The following is a 23917-nucleotide window of genomic DNA, read 5'->3' as shown; positions in this document are numbered from 1 at the left end:
AATTCTGCTGTTTTAAGTCTTCCTAATGATAAAGCCCCTGGACCTGACGGGTACACAGGGCGTTTTTATAAATGTTGTTGGGACATAATCAAATGGGACCTACTGGCTGCAGTCTTATTCCTCCAACAAGGTTCTCTTGGAAGGCTCGATTTGTTGAATTCAGCATATATTACTCTCATTCCAAAACATGTTGAGGCTATTCTTCCGGGTGATTTTAGACCAATCAGCCTAGTTCACAGTTTTGCGAAACTTCTCACTAAAATTCTAGCTAACAGGTTAGCTCCTGAACTGGATAAAATGGTTAGCACAAATCAAAGTGCCTTCATTCGGGGAAGATGTATTCATGATAACTTTATTATGGTTAGTCAAACTGCCAAGATGTTGCACCAGAAAAAAATCCCTGCAATTTTCTTGAAGCTGGACATTAAAAAGGCCTTTGACTCAGTGCATTGGGCATTTCTGCTGGAAATTCTTCAACACTTAGGCTTTGGGCAGGGTTGGTGCAATCTGATTTTGAACCTGCTATGGACATCTTCCACTCAAGTTCTTGTCAATGGAGTGCCTGGACAGCCTATAAATCTCAAGCGTGGGTTGAGACAAGGTGATCCTTTATCTCCCCTTTTATTCATCCTAGTCATGGATGTTCTTAATAGCCTATTTATCAGGGCAGATGAGTGTGGTTTATTACACCCCCTTGCTGGCAGAAACATTAGCCAAAGGGTTTCAATGTTTGCAGATGATGTTGCTGTGTTTGTAAAACCAGTTTCTGGGGACTTTGTGGTAGTCAGAGAAATTTTGAGGTGTTTTGGTGTTGCCTCAGGTCTTCATACTAACTTGCAAAAAAGTTTCTCCTACCCAATCCAGTGCAATACTGAGAGGACTGCGCTGGCTGTTCAGACCTTGGGATGTGCCTCAAAAAATTTTCCCACAACCTATCTTGGTCTCCCTCTAAGCTGCAAAAAACTTTGTGCTGGGGATCTCGCTCACTGGATAGATAAAATTGCTGCCAAGCTTCCAGGATGGAAGGCTGAGCTTTTAAATCTTGCGGGAAGAATCACTCTTATCAAATCTGTCCTCTCTGCCATCCCAGTTTACTTATTTATTGCTCTTAATGCTCCTAAATGGGTTATCAAAGCCATTGATAAAATTCAACGGAACTTCTTGTGGAAAGGAAGAAAGGAGGCTAGAGGAGGTAATTGCCTTGTAGCTTGGGATAAAATCTCTCGGCCTCTTGATTTAGGGGGCCTTGGAATTCCTAATCTCCAAAAGATGAACTGGGCCCTACAATTGCGATGGCTTTGGCTACAAAAAACTGCTCCTTCGAAGCCTTGGAGTGGCCTGGATCTTAAAATATCTTCCCAGGCCCGGGCTTTATTTCAGATAGCAGTGACTACCACCATTGGTAATGGTATTTCAACTTTATTTTGGAAAGATAAGTGGATTCATGGGTATTCTATTGTAGATATAGCTCCCCTTATTGCTGCTGCAGTTCCGATGAAGTTTAAAAAAGTAAGGACTGTGCAGCAGGCCCTCACCTCTCATTTCTGGGTTCAAGATATCCAGAGGAATCTCTCCCTAGCTGAGATTGAGCAATATCTACAATTATGGGAGGTAATTGAATCTTTTCAGCTTCAAAATTCAAATGATCAGCATGTGTGGAAATTTAGCAACGATGGTCTGTACACCTCCAAATCTGCCTATAAAGCTCTATTCATTGGAGCAGAATCCTTTGAGCCCTGGAAAAGAATTTGGAAGAGCTGGGCAGCGCCTAAGTGTAAGACCTTTGTTTGGCTGGCCATAAATAACAAATGTTGGACAGCGGACAGACTTAAAAAAAGGGGACTTCAGCATCCTGAATTTTGTGTTCTATGTGACCAGGAAGACGAAACTGTGCAGCATATTCTATCTAATTGCGTCTTCACAAGACAGTTTTGGCATAAGATTTTAACCCCCATTGGTCTCTCTTCTGTGAGTCCTAAGAGAAGAGATTCAGTTTTTGCTGAATGGTGGAGAAAGGCTTCAACCAAGATTCCAAAGAGCAAAAAAAAGGGGTTTAATAGTATGATAATCCTTGGGGCTTGGAGTATTTGGAAGCAGCGAAACAGGTGTGTTTTTGAAGGAGCTCGACCCTGCCTTAATACCTTAGAGGATGGATTTAAAGATGAGATGAGATTGTGGGTTTCTGCTGGAGCCAAGAACTTGCGCTCTCTTTTTGACCCTGGATAGAGAAAGGAAAGCCTTATAGCCTACTAAAAGACGGGAGTGTTGGGGTCGTTTGTGTCTGTGTGGTGTGTGCTTTGTAAGGGTAAGTGTGTGTTTGTGTTTAGAGTGTGTGTTTGTGTTGTGTGTTCTGTTTGTCCCGGGCCACAGGCCCTTTTTCCCTCTACTTTAATTTAATGATACGCAGCCCTCCTGCGTATTCGATAAAAAAAAAACTGTTGAGTAATATATCATGTTATTAGAAAATAAAATGTTAGGAATAGCGTAGAAAACAAGGATATGACTCCAGCACATGAGATACTATATTTAAGACACGAGAGACCGAATTCTGTAATTGTTTGATCCATTTTTGTTACTTTAATTCTGGTTGCTTTTTGGCTACCAGCAATGCAGAGTACCAGATAAGAAAGCAGGCTTCCGGGCTACCATCCAGCAGCAGCAGCAGGGCGCAGGGCTGCAAGCCACTTGAGTTATGGTAATCTGGTTGCAGCCGTTTTGGACAATTCTGTGTACTGAAATTTGAGTCTGATTTAGTTCACCTTTGTCAATCGGTGAACTAACAACTAGTTGAAATTGAACTAAAAAATAGTCCATTATTAGTTTGTCTGTTTGGGCCCTTAATTCACTGTCAAAGCTCACAGGCCGACAGGCAGGGACTGCAAATTCTGCAATGCTTCTTTTCTCTACCATGCAAATCAAACCGACAGGTCATTTTTGGGATCGAAGAGATTTGGAATTCAGAGATCTGTGTGATGTCAACCTGCAAAGGCCACTAATTCCATCTTACCTTTCAGTGTCAGTTTCCATAAGCTGCAGTAGCAATTGGGGGCCTCTGATTGAGCACATCAGCCTGTGCTGTGCACTGCCCACTTAAGGACTCTGGCTATCTATACATTTATGCACCATCATATAGTCTGTTTTTTTTTCTTGCAAATGGCAATCATCTGTCTCCACTTGATAAAAAGTGTCCCACTCTCAAAACCGTCCGAGAATAAGAAAACGTCACCCATGTATATATGTTCTTAATATCCAATCATATCGACACAGTACATGGATTGAATTACAAGCATATAAATTTCTCATGAAGCTGACCACATACAAACATCAGCTAACTGCAACCAGAACTGGAATACTAAATTAGCGAATGGAAGAACAACAAAAAAATCATTCAAGTGCACTTATGAGTTGAACACCTTTGTTTTTTCAAGTATACAGACAAACTCCTTACGTCGTGTTGTACAGACAAAGAGATAATGAGTTGAACACCTTTGTATTTCATATTTTGCAACAACTTTGTTTTTTACAGCAAGACATGTGTTTTTGATGCTGTAAAAAACGAACAGCGTTTTGAAGTGCCGCTATTGTTGGACGTGCCATCCCATGTCAAAGCGATCACCACACACACCCCGCTAGACTCGCGCAGCCACAAACTACCGGGCCAGCTTATTCTGACTGAAGAACTAAAAGCAAACTGACTGATTGAAAATAGCAGTTAACTCCTAGCTGACAAACTGACTAACTGAAAAGAGCAGCTAAGTCCTAACTAAGTACTCCCGAAACGACGAGTCAAAATCTCTTGTACTGTTTTGATTCGTTTGCATTATCTCTTTGTCCTGCCAATCTCGCTCCAATTCAAGTTTAGTCTGTTCCATCTCAAGCTTACACTTTTCGAACTCAAAGAACTTCTCATGGTGTCTCTCTGTCTCTTACCGTGCTTCTCTCATCTTTTTGACTTCTTCAATGACTAGTTGTATGCCCGTACGTTGTTACGGCGGCAATATATTATGATAAAATCTATTAATATTTAAAAACATTAATCATCATTCTACATATGTGCTCCCCAATGAACAAACGGATGTCAAGAAATTAAAAAGGATGGGAAACAAAATCATCGACCAGCTAATTCATACAAGGGAGTAGCGCTTTCCCAGTCAGCATCACACCTTTTTCTAATCAATATTGCACCTTGTAAAATTCAATTTGGTTCTAAAAAAGCATATTCAAGAAACAATTGAGAAGACTCATCATAAGTCGATGAAACAAGTTTTTTGTGGCACAATGACATATAGTCGAAGTAAAAGCAGAAAAACTGGACAAGGTGATGTATCTTTAGTTACTACTTTTGCCTAGGCTTTTGAAGATTTTTGGGTTTGCCACTGCTCATCGATTGCCACGCCTCGTTCGCACAAGCCACCTTCTCCAGCGTGAACATGTGCGACAATAAGGAGATTAGCATCATATACAAATACAACCTCTAAATACATGAAGATTCTCAAAATTCAATTTTTAAAATAGCAAACGTGAATAGCATTTAGTAATGCAGATAAGACTTGGGCAACAAATAGAATATAGACCTTTGTACAAATGAACTTGCCTTTTAGTTCTATTAGAAGGCCGTGGCAATCCCAACCAGGAACAAAGGACACTTTATGATTCTGAAGCAGCTGCATACAGAAGAACTCAAGAAAGTATAAGCAAAGCTGTGATTCTAAAACACTAACCAACAGCAATAGTCATATGAATGACAGTTAATACCTTGTAGCGATTTATAAAATCCTTGAGGATTTTATTGAGCGCATGGCCCATGTGAAGATCACTATTAGCATAGGGAGGGACATCGTGGAGAACAAAAGCAGTCTAATCAATCATCCAAACAGAACAAGCAACTAAATCGGATTCACAGGTCTATTAAATATTTGAAGTTACATACTTGAATATATCAACTCACCCCAGTGTTCCTCAGAAACCCTTTTCAGAACCTGATTATCGTCCCATAATTTTTGGAGCTCTAGCTCCCGCTGTACAGAATTCGCTCTCAGCTCAAATGTTGTTTTCGGGAGATCCACAGAGTGCTTGTATTTTCCATCTTCTTGTTTTTCACCTAGCAAGAGCAAACAAGACAAACTCAATTCTACTACTTTGTTCCTGACAATAAAACCAGGACTGATTGCCAGAGCAGAGATCAAACTATCAAATATCAACAGACTGCTTCACTTTTTTATCTAAAAAAAAACAAATCAGATCAAAATTACGGGTATAACCAAGCAATGTTCTACCCTATACATGAAACTTCAGATATTCAAATGTTCAGATATTCAGATTCTTTGAAATTGTTCAGACTTTAGACAAAAAGTAACTCTATATAGCAGCTTCACACACCCATAGGCGACAACTCCGAAACTGCGTGGGCAGAAGACTTTCAACACGGTCGAAAAGCTAAAGCCTATGGGCGAGCAGCAACCGGTGCTGGTGCTGGAGCTGTAGCAGCAGCACCAGGACCAGGGCGGGGGCCTCCTTGTCCACCAGCAGGCCAATCCTCCTGAACAGAACACAATGCGAAAATAAACTTATTATTATCCACCGCAAAATAGCATTGAGGAGACAAAACGGGAAAACATAAGGATACCAAGAACAAACAGCATGCATTATAGCAATCTAAATTACATGTAGCAGGACAAATTAAGGTCTAAGCACTGACAAAGTTTGCACAAAAGAATAGCACTTGGCAAGCCAGTACATGAATAAAACAAATGTAAGAATTTCCCATCCTTAAATGATCAGCTAATAATGTGAATAATAGCTGACAAAGTGAGCAAAATGGTAGTAAATATTGGGACCTGTTCATCCCACAGGCACTGTTATTGCCATCGGGGCAACATATTAGTCCCAAAAACATGGTATTTCAAATAAGATGTGATCAAGCAGAGGCAAGCAGAACATATAACATAGCAAGAAAATTCTACTTTTAACCATTTCCCATTATTAATGATCAGCTAAACAATTATGGCCAACAGCTGAGAGTAAAAAAAATGGAACAAATGTTGGGACCTGTTCATCCCACAAGCACAACATAAAAGCCATAGGGGCAACGTAGAAGTCCCAGATATGTGGCATGTCAGATCAGACAGGAAGCAAAGGTTGCTCTTTAGCAATTTTAAGTTGTATCTAAGTATTAACAAAAAAATTGTGGCAAGTGTTGACAGGCAGAGATAGAAACATGGATCACATCCACGTATGGAAATTTCCCATCCTTCATGATCAGCTGAAAACAAAATATCAACTGACAAAGTAAATAAATGGTTGAACGTGTCAGGGACATTTTCATCCCACAGGCACTACAGACCTGCCATCGGGGCAGACATGAAGTCCCAAACAAACATATGTTATACCCTATACATGAAACTTCAAGCTCGCTAAACTAAAATCGGGTATTATGATCCCACCAATATCATTGCAAAATTTGCATAACTCAGCACAAAAACGATCACGGCAACTAAGGATAGCAGATTCTATTCACATACATCCTATTTAAATTGGTCGGATAAGAACACATGGTAAACATCTTACAGCTAAAAGGCAAATAGTAAAATACGGAGTATAACTGAAGGCAGTTGACCATTAAGACACGGCTATCAAGACATCACGAGACATGTGTATCTTATTTCTTACATGTACTAATCAGAACAGTAAATGCTATCTGAAAACAATCAGGGGTGTGTCCATCAGAGGAACTGGAAATAGTTAAAAGGTGCATCATAGACGAGATAAACTAACCAGCAAAAAGACTAATTAGACGAGCGCTAATCAGAACTAAGTCACAAGCATGCATTGACAGATCTCCTTCTTAACAACTTATTCACAGGACTAGGTGAATGCCCGTGCGTTGCGACGGGAGTAAAAAAATTTGTATGAAACATATATAATACCAAAGGAAAATCTTGATAGGATTATTGGGGTCAACATATTTTAATATATATCAAGTGTTTTGCCAATTCAGTTAACATATATCAACACACGTATGACACATCCTATCATACACATATTGAAGAGGGTCCACAGATTCCCTGCTGCATTGACTGAGACAAGGTTTGGTGCTCGACATATTAATCTGGAAACAAAATATGCTGCTCTGATCCCACCACGATTCTTACTACAAAATATAAATAATGTCAGTGAGAAAACTGACATCTATGTTGAGTGGAAGTGCTTGGTTCTACCTGATGTTGATGTGGGAAAGAGCTACTTCTGTTGGCAATGTTTCCTCAAGTATTTGGAAGCCTACTGTTCCCAAGCCGATATCTGTAGCATTTAAAGCTCGTACATGTGAACCCAAGAATCTGGCCAATGCAGCTGCCACAGGACTGCAATCACATTTCAATTAATATGTTGACTTAATACAGCACAACAGAACAAAATGCATGAAAAGACATACAACTCACCTCCCTAGATGATTGTCTGCAATAGATAGCACATCAAGGAGTTGCTTCGCATTTGTGAGGCAGTCCAGAAGTATAATCACACCAATACTGGACAACTCACAGTTCTCAACTGTTAATCTCAGAAGTGGATTTTCCTTTTGAATAGACCATGACATGAAAGGGATCAATGATCTGCAATTTAAGAGAAACTGGTGAGTGCTTCAGTAAATAAACAATAAACAGCTTGGCTGAGGCAACAATTATTCACAAATATTCAGAAGTATTGTGCATATGCAAGAAAGTTGGAGGCAACTGAACACAGACATGAAAAAACAACTGGACAACCTGTATTGATCATTGTAGAATACTGATGGATATTCTGTTAAGTCAGCTAGTACCGTATACCTTCATCCATGAGTTCCTCTACATCAGCAGTCACTCCCTACAAAAGCATGCCTTGAGAAGCTCCATCTTGCTGATACCAAACTTTGATGTTGTGAGGGCAGCAGGGTTGTTCTTGGTTCGATCGAAGGGCAGCTCGAGCTCCGACTGCAAACAATGTGCATGATCCACTGAGATGCAGTTATGTGCCCGTGTGTTGCCACAGAAGTTAAAAATTAGTATAAAACATGTATACCGAACACCATGTTCTAGACAATGCTAGTGAAACTGAAATAAAAATAGCTACATAATTACTTAAATAGTTATATAGCTCGTAGCACAAACAAAACAAAGTTGGGCATAACGTTAAGTAACACTTTTCTTGTATCAGGCTTGGACTATGTCCCGGCTAATGCTTGTAGCCTTTTAACATTATCAAGACCCCTTGATCACTACACTCTACTTGATCACTGCACTCTACTTACACTATAGCAATCTCCAAATCCTTAGGTGGCGGGGGCATCTGCTTCATAATTTATGGAGCATCGTTTATCCTGCAAACATTTTGCATGGGATCAGGACTTGCATATCACAAATGTTGAATTTGGACATAATAAAATATTTTGTGTAGACCAAAGAAGTCCCAGCGATGTTTTTGGCAAGGGTGTGCATTTGTGTTTCTGGGCCTTTTAATGGCAGTGAACTTCCTGTAAGATTTTAGAATTCCTAACAGCTAAAAAACTAAGGGAACTTCTTCATGCTAGTAAGTAGCAGCAAGCGGCACTATAAGAAAAAAATCTCTTATATGCCAACCTGGACGGAGCTTCTAACTCAGCCAAAAACAACACCAAACGGTTGCAGGAGAATCTGAAACATAAGAAGCCTGAGCGGACCTGCACGGGGCTTCTAACTCAGCCAAAAACAGCATCCAATTATTGCAAGATAATCTGAAATATAAGCAGACTGAGCCAAGCTGAAGAAGCATAGTAGGATTTTAAGGCGTGATAACAATAGAAAAAGATGAAGATAAAACTGAAGTTGATACGGAAATAAGCAATAAAAGAAGAAGGATATATCTAAGATTTATTCTTGAAAAACAATAAAATAAAATACCCCAGCTTGCTTACAATAAAATACTTCGCTGCTGCTGCTGTGGTAAGCAGAACATTATTATTGTTTTATCCTAAGTTTTCTTGTTCAGTAATTATGCAAGCTTCTCTTGTGGATTTGCTTACTGGAACTGGATATGTGTGCTATTTAGGTTGCAAGAGTGAGAAATACTCTGGCATACGCAACTCATAAATTCTTTTCAAGACAATGGATTTGTTTGGGTTTCGAGCCCAATTATTACTGCCTCAGATTGTGAAGGAGCTGGGGAGCAGTTTTACGTGACTACTTTGGTTAGTTTTTCTTCAATATGTTTCTTTAGATAGACTACTTACACTATTAGAATTTGGTTGCTGCATAGAAAATGTTCTGTTCATCTATGTTAAACTGAATCTATGCCCATCTCTGTGTTTACCCAAATATTTCGATCAGAGTGTATTCTCTGAATTAGAAACCATACAACCTGATAAGCTTCTCAATACAGCTGTATCATTTTTGGAGTGGACATGTTGCAATTTTTTTTACCAATATTGCTTATAGCCTTATAGAACTTCCTCAAAGTTGTGCCTATCAGGTATCTGATATTCTGATGTATGGAAGTCATAGAAGTATCAATTTATCATCATCAGGTTGCAAGCAGGAGAATTGTAAATGTAATCATTGAAACTATACTATAACAGTCATATCAGAATCTTTCAGTCATTATCCATATGTGTTTTAATGCATATATGTATAAGAATATAACTAAGTTCATGATTACTTGTGGCATCGGTCTTTCCGCAACTTTTCCTTTATGTAGCCATCCATTTTGCCTTCTTGCTCCTTGGTTTTTCTTGTTGCATTCTGGTTTGAATACGTTTAATATTTTTGTCCACTTCTATAATATAGCTTTCAAATAGCGCTGAAGGTGGTTCTCTACTCAAAGATATTCCTGCTACTAAGGATGGAAGGGTTGATTGGTCACAGGTAGCCTTTGCCTTTGTTAGCATGTTACCTGAGTCAATTTGGTTATAGTTATACCATATAATGCCCTATATTTAATGTTATTTAGTTGCTCAAAACTGTACGAATAATATGAATATTTTTAATGTTACTTATGCTAGGATTTCTTCTGCAAACCAGCATTTCTGACAGTGTCTGGACAGCTTAATGGTGAAACATATGCTTCAGCTCTATCTGATGTAATTCTTTTTCCACATTCATTTGAAACAATTAACCCTGTCATGTTTGATGGCTTTAGTTAGTTTTTTATTTCCTCATTGATTTTTTCGCTCCAGATTTACACATTTGGTCCAACGTTTAGGGCTGAAAATTCAAACACTTCAAGGCATCTGGCTGAATTTTGGGTATTTGAAATCCTCAAACCTCTATCTTTAGAATCCGACATAAACACTGAATTCACATCTTTTGCTGTTTTATTGTTGTGGGTCAAGATGATTGAACCTGAGCTTGCCTTTGTGGATCTGAACGATGACATGGCTTGTGCAACTGCATATCTCCAGTATGTAGTAGGTGCCTTCCTCTATCATTTTAAAATATTTTGTGTAGACCAAAGAAGTCCCAGCGATGTTTTTGGCAAGGGTGTGCATTTGTGTTTCTGGGCCTTTTAATGGCAGTGAACTTCATGTAAGATTTTAGAATTCCTGACAGCTAAAAAACTAAGGGAACTTCTTCATGCTAGTAAGTAGCAGCAAGCGGCACTATAAGAAAAAAATCTCTTATATGCCAACCTGGACGGAGCTTCTAACTCAGCCAAAAACAACACCAAATGGTTGCAGGAGAATCTGAAACATAAGAAGCCTGAGCCGACCTACACGGGGCTTCTAACTCAGCCAAAAACAACATCCAATTATTGCAAGATAATCTGAAATATAAGCAGACTGAGCCAAGCTGAAGAAGCATAGTAGGATTTTAAGGCGTGATAACAATAGAAAAAGATGAAGATAAAACTGAAGTTGATACGGAAATAAGCAATAAAAGAAGAAGGATATATCTAAGATTTATTCTTGAAAAACAATTATCTATATGCCTGAACCGTGCATTCTACTGAGTTTCTTAACCGGAGTCTACCCCAGCTTGCTTACAATAAAATACTTCGTTGCTGATGCTGTGGTAAGCAGAACATGCTGCTACTGCTGCTCTTCGTCTGAGACCGGCAATCTGTGGTGTTTATATTGCTTACAGCTTACATGATAAAATAGGAAACCAGCGAAATATAAAGATCGTCTCTGAATCAGACAGCTAACATGAAGTAAGACTGGGCAATGTTAACCATGGAAGGGATCTCTAAATCAGAAAGCTATTTTGAACCGTCATAAAATCCAGAGGCGTCTCTAATAAATGATTCAGAGAGCCTCTGATCTGAAATCAGTTTCAGTGGGCCTGGGCCATACATCGTCGCTAATCGCAAACTGGAATTTTTCAGGTGGTATGTTCTACAGTGGGCCTTTGGCTCAATGTTCAGAGGACAATGCTGGAAGTTACTAATATATAAATATTTGATATAACCTTACAGATATGAAACCTTTTGATAGTTTGGTTATACAATTTCAAATACTAATATAATTTTTCGGGCTTTGAACAGCTAATATGTCAAACAAGGACATTTTCTTCTAATTAGTTTTTCATTCAAGTAAAGCTGAAGATTCAGGAATATAAGATAAGCGTCCTATGGAAACATCCAGAATCACATAAGGGCAGACTGCATCATAGTACTCTAAACATAAACAATCCAAAGATTAGTGAACCTGGCAGAGAATTTAGGATGCTTTCAGTTAACTTAAGAGCATTACCCCAGATATAAATATTAACAAGACTCATCTATTCCCATCTACCACATGCCGAACAGCAAAATAAGAAGAAAAAATATCAATACACTTGAAGTGCCTACATTTCTCTATAAAAAAGGGATCCTACTCCTATGTCCTAACACCACCAGTAGCAATGAATTGCCACCCATAAAAATCATGACATCGAACTGACATGTTAAATTTCCAGTGCCACATCGATTATGAATACATGTTAAATTTCTTATACGTACGTTATAGGGATCCATGATGTGTAGGGATGCTACTTGTTGTATGTACCTTTGTCTAGCTTGTATATATGTTCATACCATAGAAAGCCAACCTAGAAGAAGAGACACAACACCAAGTCAGTACAGTATTAACAACACAGTGGTGTCAAGTACTTGATTTAAAGAAATCCAACAGTTTCCACAACAACAAAGGTAAGAGATTGTGGAAACTTTCCGTCAACGAAAGAGTGACAATGGTTCCCTTGATTGATAATCTAACCTTAGTCTCAGATTCTTCCAGCTTCTCCATCCATCTTTCAACCTGTTTACGTCAAAAGCTACATGTTAAAGTTAGCATGATCTGAACAAAAGAAACGATGCTTAATATATATAGAGATTAGGGAAAATATATCGAGACGTATCCAATAAAATCTCGCAGATACAGTCGCAGAGGGTGATCAGGGTAATATAGGTCCATATCTGAAATACTTACATTAGGATGGAAGTAAGCATAAATCATTCCAATAATCCATATGTATCGATCGAGGCCAGATCGGAAATGCCACTCATGTAGCAGGGGTAAGTGTGCCTTGGATGGTGATGGATCTTTATAGCCTGAATAGGAAATAATTAAGGTTGGTCCTGAACTCCTGAGCATGACTGGTAGGTAGAATGTCATACAAAACTACATCAATAACTTACCTAGCAGAAATGTAAAGGGGTCCACAATAATTCAAATACCCCAGGGATTTCCCATATCAAAATTACAGACAAGAAGCAGCAAGCAATCTTAATAGCCATGATTGATGGTACCTCATTGTATGTGTTAAACAGACCAAGTGATCCTTGACAATGATCTCATGCTCTATTATATATGCCCAATGCAACAGAATGCCACAAAGAAATTTAACCTCCGCATCATCTGCATGGAAAGTATAGTTATTGGTCTAGTGCTTAAAAGGCGGTAACAAGAAATACAGGAGACTAAACTCATTAGGACATAGCACAAAATAAGACTGATGAGGTAGCATAGGCACCTGAGCAAATCTTGCAATACTAAAATCTTTCTTGATTATCTGGTAGACGAGAAAAACAGAAGCCAGAAATCTGCCTTGATGAGCGCTTGCATCAGTGTGAAATCCTCTCCTCTACGAAAGAGCGAGGAGGAGCTGAGCGGAGAGGGGGAGGAGGGCGTTGATGGCAGCTTCGTAGCAGATCACAGGATCTAGGAGGGGAGGAGGGAGTCGAGTATTCATCTCCATGAAGTAGAACTCTCCAGAAAGAGTGTCCACAATAAACTCCACTGTTCCAGCATTGTAGTAACCAACTGCCTTCAACACAAACAATCCAATAAATGACCCTATATGTGAAATAGAAGGATTAAACAGAATAACTGCTAAAAACGTATCAACAGAGAAAACAAAGAAAGAACCACTTGTTTTATGATAGATAGCATGAAAATGTTAGGTAGCTTGCCAACTGTTGAGTATTATTAGAAAAAAATTCTACTAAAATGATCCATTAGATAATACATATAACTTTGAATTGGCATTCATGTGAAGCAAATTGCTTGCGCATTTGTCATTCTATATTGGTGCAGAAAATTTAGCGGGTAGATAATGAAAAGATCTTAACCAACAATAGTGAACTGAGAGCAACAAATTTGTCTTCTAAGCACATACTAATGTTCAGAAACATCACCTTTGCTGCAGATACAACAGCTCCACCAATATGAGACCGAAACTCAGCTGAATCATTTGGCTGCACAACATATAAACAGACAACATGTATTAGGGACTGTACCAAGACACTAAATCAGCTATCTTGTTGTAGCTCTGTACCAAGACCCTATTAGTAATATATAGGAACACAGTAAAACATGAAGAAAAACAACTTCAACTATCCATGCTTTGGTTTAATTAATATCATTTTTAAGTGCAAAATGAACATGACGATAACATGTATTAGGGACTGAAAAAAAACTATATCTTAACTTTGTGGCAGCCCACAAGGTGCACCAGCCTCAAGACTTCTACTGTTGATATGTTTGGATTCAACATGAGAGCTTATTGTTACTCTGTTTGGATTCAACTTTGTAGAGATGTTAATTCAGTCAAGGACAACTCCTACTGTTTTGGATTCGATCCATCAAGACTTCAAGAGGCAATGCATATGATGGCTCTCATGTTGCCAATTTTAGTACATATGGGGTTGTGAGATAGCCTAGCAGTCAGCATATCATCCAACAAACATCTCTACAAGCATCAAGCTGTGAGAGACATGCAAACAATCATGCATATTTCAAATTTGCAATAAAAAACATCTCAGGCATCAACTAAACAAAGTAGCACCATCTTTCCTCTAACAGTACAAACCATCCAAGTCATAATAATTCAAAGTCTGGAATCAGGTGCAACTCAAAAGATCAGACAAGAACTCAATTATACCTCATGTTTGTGTTCACAACTCTTATTACCATTGAAAACTTCAGAAAGTAAAGGTACTTGCCATACATGTTCATCTAGTCTATTATCCAGCTGATAGTAAAGATACTACTACTACGACTCCAGTGACACTAACAAAACGGTTAACCCATTCTCATATAGGCCATAGCAGCAGATCAAAACTTCCGCGCATCGGACCACCAGATTACCTCTTGAGGTTAACAAGACCACTGCGATGCCAGCCGTGGCAGCTGCTCCAGCAGCCGCGGACCAGTGCGGGAGGCACCACGTCCTGATCCTTAGGCGTCCACCACTAAGTATGATTCGAATACAAATAGCTCAATTTTGCACAATAGGGAGGGAATAAGAATGATTCGAATACAAATAGCTCAATTTAGGGTTCAGGTGCTTAATTTTGCACAATAGGGAGGGAATACGGGGATCCAAATACTCAAAGCCACAAAACAAAAATACTCACGATTTGCTTGGCTCCTGCCCAGTGCACTTTGATCCAATCTCCGCTTCGGCTCCTCCCATTCCACACCGTGTCAGATCCATGGCGGCGCTCAGCCTCCGCCATTAGCAGCTGCCAGCAGCAAATCATGAGGGTCAGTGAAAACTAACATGATGCCAGTACCAAAAATGAGGGAAACGAACCAAAAATTTGGGGGGGGGGGGGGGGGGGGGGGGGACAAACCTCCTTGTGGGTCGTCTACGCCGAGTCTGGAGTCACACGTCGTCTGCTGCCATGAGGGCTCCCACTGTGCCGAATGTGAAAGCACACGCGCAGTAGCTTGGAGGAACAAGAACCAAACCTAAGATCACGAATCAAGAAGCAGTTCGGGATCCAAGAACTCATAGGGACTGTGCATTCATCGCGTGTATGAGCAGCGGCGGACGCACCCTTTGTGTGGGCAGCCGCAGGGCGTGTCTGCTTCGTAGGACAACCCTCGGCATCGCGGACGGCTTCGTAGGACAACCCTCGGCGGCATCACCATGAGGAGCGATGGAGCCGTAGTCGCTGGAGCCCTCGTCGAAGGAGCGATGGACTGCGCCTGAGCGGTGAATGGGGAACACCGAGGCTGAGGGCTTGTATTCTCCTCCTGTCTCTTCTTTCGGTACCGAATCCCGCACGCCGAGGTCGGGGGCGAGGACGACGCGCTTGGGCGACATCGATGGCGAGGACCTGGCGTAGTTGACAGGGGGCGGGGGGAGCGGCGTAGATGCGGGGATTGGTACGGTGGTGGGGAATGGGGTTCAGAGTTCCTCGCGGTGGCTGGGGGAACAAGAGAGCGAGGGGGGAGGAGGCAGGGGTCGCGAGGCGGACTGGCGGTGCCATACTCGAGAAGGACGGGGGAGAGTGCCGCGGATCGAGGGGGAGGCGGTAATCCCTGGAATGCTAGAATGGTGCCGGAGAGCGGACGAGGGCGAGAATGGTGCGATAATCCCTGGAATGGCGCCTTCCTTCGATGGAGAGCGGGCATGGCGGCAGAGACGCGAATCGCGGAGGAGGGGGTATGGCAGAACCGTGCACCAACCTAACCTGTGGACGCCTACGCTAACAACTTAAGGAGTAGTAGAGATATTCACTATAAACGCTAAATCGGTCGGCGATAGAATGATCTAATCATACCCTGCCATGGTCACGCCCGACGAGGTCAGCGCGTCCGCCCGTTCTCCGGCCACTAGCAGACGCCGCCGCATCCCATGCATTGGCCGCATATTTCTCTCGAATTGGCTGTGTGAAGTTTTTCTTCCAGATATGTGTTTCCTTTCTAATCCTTGTAGGGCATCATTGTTAAGAACTTCAGCTGCAACATCCACATCGTGCAAAAATGCCAGCAGTGAGCGCATGAAACCATGTTCCAAGACAGAAGAATGCAAATTTAGAATCAACTTATTCAACTACCTGCCAATGTTAAAGTATTTTTTGTTTCTAACGCAGGATAGCAAGCAAAAATGTTAAAGTATCTCGCTGACCAGTAAGGCGGAGGGCGCGGTCGTGTGCCCGTGCCCAGCACGGCGAGGGCTAGCCCGACGGCCTGCACGTCTCTGGCCAGCATGGGGCGACCGTCTGGCGACGAGCAATTCTTGAGAGATCGAGTGATCCTTTCTCTCCTCGTCCATGGCGGCGCATAGCAGATCAGCAGGTGACGAAGAGATGTAAGGGTAAATATGAGTATAAAATACGTGGAAAGAAATTAGAAAAGTGAAAAAAATACGATAAATAGTATGTAGTATAATCAATTGGAAGATGTTTATTGTCCCGTTTTTACAAAATAAATGTTTTGGATGGTATTATTGCGAAACATCATATTTGAAGTCCCAAAAATGCAATTGTCTCATTGACAGGAATGATCAATATAAAGTGCAAAGCTTATGAACACATATATAGATCAATGAAGAAGCAAACCTGAGCAGAATCAGATATTAGTAGCAAAACACGATCACTGCTTGGTACAGTCTCCCATATATCACCCAAAGTTCAACTCTCTTTGGTGAATCATGCTGCTTGGGCTTCATCAAAAGATTTAGAACCTTACCGAAGACCAGTCTGAAATAAAAACAACAGAATCAGAGATGCAAAGGCTGCTTATTGCTTTAGTAACATCGAGTCAACAAGAAATGAAGGAAAATATGATGGCCCTTTGAAGTCATGATTTAGAACCGTCCTCCTGCCTCTAACTCAGACGAACCGTCCTCCTAGCCCAAGTAGAAGGCATCGCGGCGGCAACCAAACACCACGGCGGAGCGCCCGCCGGAGCACCCACAGCTCGCCCTCCGGTGCCCCATAACCCAATCACCACGGCGAGGGCTAGCCCGACGGCCTGCACGTCTCTGGCCAGCATGGGGCGTAGGGGCGACCGTCTGGCGACGGGCAGTTCTTGAGAGATCGAGTGATCCTTTCTCTCCTCGTCCATGGCGGCGCATAGCAGATCAACAGGTGATGAAGAGATGTAAGGGTAAATGTGAGTATAAAATACGTGGAAAGAAATTAGAAAAGTGAAAAAAATACGATAAATAGTAGTATAATCAATTGGAAGATGTTTATTGTCCCGTTTTTACAAAATAAATGTTTTGGATGGTATTATTGTGAAACGTCATATTTGAAGTCCCAAAAATGCAATTGTCTCTTTGACAGGAATGATCAATACAAAGTGCAAAGCTTATGAACACATATATAGATCAATGAAGAAGCAAACCTGAGCAGAATCAGATATTAGTAGCAAAACAGGATCACTGCTTGGTACAGTCTCCCATATATCACCCAAAGTTCAACTCTCTTTGGTGAATCCTGCTGCTTGGGCTTCATCAAAAGATTTAGAACCTTACCGAAGACCAGTCTGAAATAAAAACAACAGAATCAGAGATGCAAAGGCTGCTTATTGCTTTAGTAACATCGAGTCAACAAGAAATGAAGGAAAATATGATGGCCCTTTGAAGTCATGATTTAGAACCGTCCTCCTGCCTCTAACTCAGATGAACCGTCCTCCTAGCCCAAGTAGAAGGCATCGCGGCGGCGACCAAACACCACGGCGGAGCGCCCGCCGGAGCGCCTGCCGGAGCACCCACAGCTCGCCCTCCGGTGCCCCATAACCCAATCACCACGGCGAGGGCTAGCCCGACGGCCTGCACGTCTCTAGCCAGCATGGGGGGTAGGGGCGACCGTCTGGCGTCGGGCAGTTCTTGAGAGATCGAGTGATCCTTTCTCTCCTCGTCCATGGCGGCGCATAGCAGATTAGCAGGTGACGAAGAGATGTAAGGGTAAATGTGAGTATAAAATATGTGGAAAGAAATTAGAAAAGTGAAAAAATACGATAAATAGTAGTATAATCAATTGGAAGATGTTTATTGTCCCATTTTTACAAAATAAATGTTTTGGATGGTATTATTGCGAAACGCCATATTTGAAGTCCCAAAAATGCAATTGTCTCATTGACAGGAATGATCAATACAAAGTGCAAAGCTTATGAACACATATATAGATCAGTGAAGAAGCAAACCTGAGCAGAATCAGATATTAGTAGCAAAACAGGATCACTGCTTGGTACAGTCTCCCATATATCACCCAAAGTTCAACTCTCTTTAGTGAATCCTGCTGCTTGGGCTTCATCTAAAGATTTAGAACCTTACCGAAGACCAGTCTGAAATAAAAACAACAGAATCAGAGATGCAAAGGCTGCTTATTGCTTTAGTAACATCGAGTCAACAAGAAATGAAGGAAAATATGATGGCCCTTTGAAGTCATGATTTAGAACCGTCCTCCTGCCTCTAACTCAGACAAACCGTCCTCCTAGCCCAAGTAGAAGGCATCGCGGCGGTGACCAAACACCACGGCGGAGCGCCCGCCGGAGCACCCACAGCTCGACCTCCGGTGCCCCATAACCCAATCAGAGACGCATACACAAGTAGGAGAACCAAGCGAGCACAAGGAGGGGATTCTTACCGGCGCGTTCGCAGTGTAGAGCTCAGGCCACGACGGCAGACGAATCCGCGGCGCCACCCAACACCGGCGAGAAATCCGGTTGACGCCGGTGGTGCACACACCAAATTGCGCACACCCACACGATCCGCACGCGCCAGTGAACTCCAATCTCGCCTTCCCCGAAGCAAGAACGACAACGTTCCAAGGAATCGTCGTGGCGGCAACCCCTCTCTCTCTCTCCGTGTTCTCTCCACTGGTGTCGTTACTGTGACCCAAAGGCTTCAGGCGGCTAGGGTTTTGGAAGCTTCGGGGCCTCATCCACTTGGCGCTTCGCGGCGTGGTTCGCGGCTGGCATATCGCGGCGGTTCACGGCGGATGGCGGGGTTGGCGGCGTACGGGTCGGGCGGATAGCGTCGGGCGGGGTTCACGGCGGCGGTCGGGGTTCGCGACACGAGTGCGGCATGGCGCGGTTCGCGGCGGTCGCGCCTTGCGGTTGGCCGCGGGATGGCTAACGGGGTCGCGCCTTGCGGTTGGCGGCGGGATGGCGGGCGGGGTTCACGGCGTACGGATCGAGGCTTGCGGTTGGCGGCGACGGGATGGCAGGCGGGGTTCGCGGCGTACGAATCGAGGCTTGCGGTTGGCGGCGGGGCGTGCGGGTGTTTGCGGCGAAGTGGATTGGCGGGGGCAGTCTACACTGCAGTCTTAATAGTTAGTAGAGAAAGGATCACCATTAATATCACAAGCACCATGCTCTCTCTCGCGTGCTTTTTCCTTCTCGGCTTTTCCTCCCCGGCGATATGTCAATGTTGACAGGTGCATCACTATTACCATTGTTGGCTTCATGGTGGTCTTTGAGCTTTGATTCTCTGAACGCCCACTTTGGCTCATGCCTAAGAATCACCCACTCATGGAAGACAGAAAATGTCTTCCCTTGTTTTTCTCGAAATTCTGCTTTCGCTTCAGCAAACTACAAAAAACACAGATTCACTCACGTGAGAAGTTGCATGTAATGTGAAGAAGTATAAATATTGGTTCAATATGTATGATTCACCTTGTCATCGCTCATCTTGCCACTATGATTTTTCCTTTCTATGGCATCATAGTAACTTTGAAAAATATTCACTTCCTTCTCAATAGGAAGCCAGAGATGTTTTAATGATGACCAATTACGATCGGACTCGAATGTCCTATTCTTGTTAAAGTATTTCCATACTCTTTCCCAAAATGTGCCTTCTTTTTTTATCTCTTCCAGTAATAAGATCTTTGCTTACATTCATATATGCCGAAACCAACATTAGGTCCTCCTCTTCACTGAAATTCTTGGATCGACCCCTTTTAATCGGCTGCAAGTTCATTTCATTCGCCATCGGCAACTCTGCCACTGCATTGTCAACTTCCACACAATCATAAGAGCCAAATCCATCTACACATTCTTGGTTCAATAAAGAAGTGAAGTACCCATCCTGGGACTCCATAGTGTTGCAAAATATGAATACATAATAGCATATCATGATCCTAGCATTCCATCCACATGAAGCAAATTGCAAGTATTGTTCAAACAAGCACAAGCAACAAGTTTAACAAGCAAGACAGTGCCACTATAAATAACTACACTAATCAGACATCACATAATCAGTACCACGTATTTTTAACAAGACTACCAACCAAACAATGCACGAATCAAATCAGTAAACTGAAGGTCTAGGAATACAAACCTACGATCACACATCCAAGAAAGATCGTGTTGACACCTTTTCGGGCGCCAATCACTATAATGAGAACCGGCGGTGGTGCTCTCTGCACAGGCGCGGACGATCCGCGGCCAGTGGACGGACGGTCCGCGACCTGGCGCAGGGCTAGGGTTCCCTGCCTGACGTGCCGGACGGTCCGCGCCCTAGGGCCGGACGGTCCACACGTGCGCAGGGGCGGCGGAGTTCACCGGCGGCGCTTGGATCTTGCTCCCGGGAGGGATCCCGTCGGGGAGGAGAGATCCTAGGTGTTGTCTAGGCTCGGCAGGTCGACCTAGACTTCTCTGATCGACGTAGAGTCGAGGAGAAGCGGAGGATTTGGGGATTGGAAGACTAAACTAGAACTACTCCTAAATGTACAAGATAAAATGTAAATTGTATTGATTGTAGGTTCAATTGTTGATTCTTAATCGGTCGTAATCCTCTATATTTATAGAGGAGGGGGGCTGGTCCCTTTACAAACTAATCTTTCGGGCTAATTCCGCGAATTTAGCTGACAACCGTAGCACAAAACTCGGAACCCTAATCGGTTCTGCGCACGCGCGGACCGTCCGGCCTCCGGACCGTCCGCCCGCTCATTTTGGTGCTCAACAGATCGTTGTTGCCAAACATCGATTGCGGTCGAAGTTGCAATTGCGGGCATTCAGACATCATCAAAGAGGGATCGATGTTGTCGAGCATGGAATGCGATCGAGATGGATGTTGTGGGCGTGCAGCAGCTCCAGCATCCACGGGACCTACAAAATCTCGCGAATTGCATCTATGACGGTGTTTAATCAAGACCTACGCCGACTATTTACCTGTGTTTGCTCTAGCTTCCTTCGTGTTAGCACCTTGGTTATGGTAGTGGCAGCTAGAAGGGATCGGTGAGGGGAAGAACGAAGGAAGGAGACAGGAACAGGAGGAGGAAGAGGAGTATGGGTGTCTTGCACAACCATTTAGTTCTTTGATAGTGTTTCCTCTTATAGCCCTGATGCTATATAGCTGCACCGGCTTAGCCCATGACGCATTACACGACCCATTGGAGCCCAATCACGTGAGTATTGTAGCGTCTAACTCTCCTCGCGCGTCTTCCATCGTCACTTGGGTGTGTTTGGTTGAGGAGCGGAGGGGAATGGAACGACTCCATTCTTATTTTTTTGATGTTTGGTTACCATGGAGGAGAGCGGAGCGGCTCCTGGAGTCTATAAATAGCAAATATTTGGGATGTTCTCGCTCCACCAAAACGACCGGATGCGAGCGCTCTCATCTCTCTCCTCCACTCAACAGTCATATGGCTCTCCAACCAAACAATAAACGGAGCGGCTCCGCTCTATTCTACTCTTCAACCAAACAAAAAATGGAGCGATTTCGTTCTGCTTGCCAAACACAGAATGAAATGGCTCAATTCTTAGAAAATGGAATGGAGCCGCTCCATCCTAGTTGGCTCCCCAACCAAACGCACCCTTGGTTTCTGTCGTGGCTCTGCACCGGTGTCTTCTGATTCCTCACGCTATGCTCCATCCTCAGCTTCCCAACATGTTCCTTGTACTGCTGCTGACATTCCCGACTGCTTGAAATGCGATTTGCCCCCAAGCCGCTGATAGTGTAGACAATGATAGAGGACTCAGCTTCTGCAAGTGTGCAGAGAACCGTAGCAAGCATGTCGAACGCTCAACGAGCTTGAAAATATAGCGGAAGCCCTGGATTCCGCACCAGCCCTTTGTTATCATCTAGGGACAAGTCCTCACAAATCGTACCCACTGCTACATCATCTTTAGCTGATACCTCCAGAGGTGTAGGGAAGCGATTGGAAGCACGATCATCAATAATGGTAACACCAAAAGCTGCTCTCAACATTTCTCTTGTAGTATCCTCATCAAGTGGCTTTTCAAACTGTAGATTGATACTTTCATCATGCGCACACATCACAGGAACCCGTATGCAAGTCGTGGTTACTTTTACCGCCTTGTCATTCCAAATGGTTTGTGGCAGACAGGATGCCGATGAAAAGATGGATTGATTCCTCTGGCACAAGGTGAGCCTTCCACCTTTCAAACATTTTCAAGGCGAGCCTTCCACCTTTCAGACATTTTCAAGGCATGCTGGAGAGAAAAACTAGGATGTGCCTTTGGAAGCACTGTTGCATACACAGAGTGAACATCTAGGCCCCCTGTCACAACTAAACTTGTTGATTCTTCGAGGGTGAATCCCATCCTGTGAGGAAATGAGGCAACATGCTCGAAATTGTTTTTGAGAAACCTATGACAAAGTGAATTGGCATTTTCTGTATAAAATGCTAGAGATCAAAGGGTTTGATGACATGTGGAAAGACTGGATGATGAAGACAGTTAGAGGTGGCAAAGTTGCTATCAGGACAAATGACATATATGGACCCTTTTTTCTACTCACAAAGGGGTCAGGCAAGGTGACCCTCTCTCACCTATCCTTTTCAACCTGGTTGCTGATGGTCTGGCCAGTCTCATTAAAAAAGCTCAGTTGATGGGACTAGTAGTTAGTTTGGTGCCTCATATATTTGAAAATGGTTGTGCCTTCTTATAGTATGGAGATGTACAATTTTCCTTCTCCAGGAAAGCCTTGAAAAAGCAAGAAATCTGAAATTTATCCTGGTCCTTTTTGAGCAAATGTCAGGACTTAAGATTAATTTTCAAAAAAAGTGAAGTATATTGCTTTGGGAAAGCCATTGAGAAAAAATATTAGTATTCTGATATCTTTACTTGTTCAATTCTATACTATACTTAAAGCACCAGTTTCAACGGTCATCTTTTTACAAAAAAGGCCCTACATTTTTTCCAAATCAATTCAGCATAAAATGTTAAAAAGCGGTGGAAAAGGTGGGTTATATTAAAAAGCAAAGCAGGAGTTGAGGATTGAATCCACACCTTGATGGAAGAAGGGTGGGAGACACTAGACAAAGTTGTCTAACAAGTAGAACATCATACTCAGGTGTTTATAATAATGAATATAAATTGTACATATGTATATATGATTCTTTGTAAAATAAAAAAAATAATCGTGTCAGGCCGGACCAGTACTACGGGCCAAGGCTACGGCCCAAGCACCGCATGACACTCGTGTCGGGTTGGCCCAGGCACTATTAAATTGGTCGTGCCTCGGATCGGCTCGCCAGACACGCTGACATGGCCCATCTGGCCATCTATACCTCCGTACGATAATGATGGTCCTCGCCTCAGCGGCCACCACCTCGTTCGCCATTCTACTCCTTTTCTCTCTCCCCTCATGCCTCCACCTCCGCACCACCCCATTCTCGGCAGAGGGCGTAGAAGCATGCGCCTCCTCCCCGCATTCGTCCGACACCAGCCCCAACACCGACTCGCGCAGTGGCTATTGCACGTCCACGAAGACGTTTCACATCA

At 42.8% G+C, this 23917-nt stretch overlaps 2 long non-coding RNA genes and 3 other non-coding genes across 27 annotated transcripts; 1 reads left to right on the top strand and 4 right to left on the bottom strand.

Moving 5' to 3' along the window:
* Positions 1-4078: 4078 nt before the first annotated feature.
* On the bottom strand, positions 4079-15901 carry LOC103645863 (uncharacterized). 22 transcript variants are annotated; one of them, XR_004856077.1, is made up of 20 exons: positions 15270-15901; positions 15064-15181; positions 14845-14952; positions 14576-14679; positions 12960-13683; positions 12625-12844; positions 12416-12537; positions 11947-12244; positions 10637-11066; positions 8613-8746; positions 8285-8353; positions 7824-7967; positions 7440-7610; positions 7218-7361; positions 7038-7150; positions 5380-5539; positions 4949-5101; positions 4756-4816; positions 4575-4664; positions 4079-4414 (listed from the first exon to the last, which is right to left on the bottom strand). It is a non-coding gene; the product is annotated as an uncharacterized lncRNA (long non-coding RNA). The 22 variants fall into 22 exon arrangements; XR_004856073.1 differs by having other exon boundaries at positions 4079-4664; positions 10637-10729; positions 10991-11066; XR_004856075.1 differs by having other exon boundaries at positions 4079-4664; positions 7764-7967.
* Positions 5757-5856, bottom strand: LOC111591066 (small nucleolar RNA snoR99). The gene has a single exon (XR_004856829.1). It is a non-coding gene; the product is annotated as a small nucleolar RNA snoR99 (small nucleolar RNA).
* LOC111591068 (small nucleolar RNA snoR99) lies at positions 5970-6067 on the bottom strand. Its single transcript, XR_004856831.1, has one exon. It is a non-coding gene; the product is annotated as a small nucleolar RNA snoR99 (small nucleolar RNA).
* On the bottom strand, positions 6239-6336 carry LOC111591067 (small nucleolar RNA snoR99). Its single transcript, XR_004856830.1, has one exon. It is a non-coding gene; the product is annotated as a small nucleolar RNA snoR99 (small nucleolar RNA).
* Positions 9686-10459, top strand: LOC118476277 (uncharacterized). Of its 2 annotated transcripts, XR_004856090.1 has the most exons (4): positions 9686-9872; positions 10010-10087; positions 10184-10252; positions 10340-10459. It is a non-coding gene; the product is annotated as an uncharacterized lncRNA (long non-coding RNA). The 2 variants fall into 2 exon arrangements; XR_004856089.1 differs by having other exon boundaries at positions 10184-10459.
* Positions 15902-23917: the final 8016 nt, after the last annotated feature.

The sequence above is a fragment of the Zea mays genome, chromosome 2 (genome assembly GCF_902167145.1).
Source record: "Zea mays cultivar B73 chromosome 2, Zm-B73-REFERENCE-NAM-5.0, whole genome shotgun sequence".
NCBI classification, from domain to species: domain Eukaryota; kingdom Viridiplantae; phylum Streptophyta; class Magnoliopsida; order Poales; family Poaceae; genus Zea; species Zea mays.
Note: the sequence above shows the minus strand (reverse complement) of the source record. Positions and strands in the feature narration are given on the sequence as shown.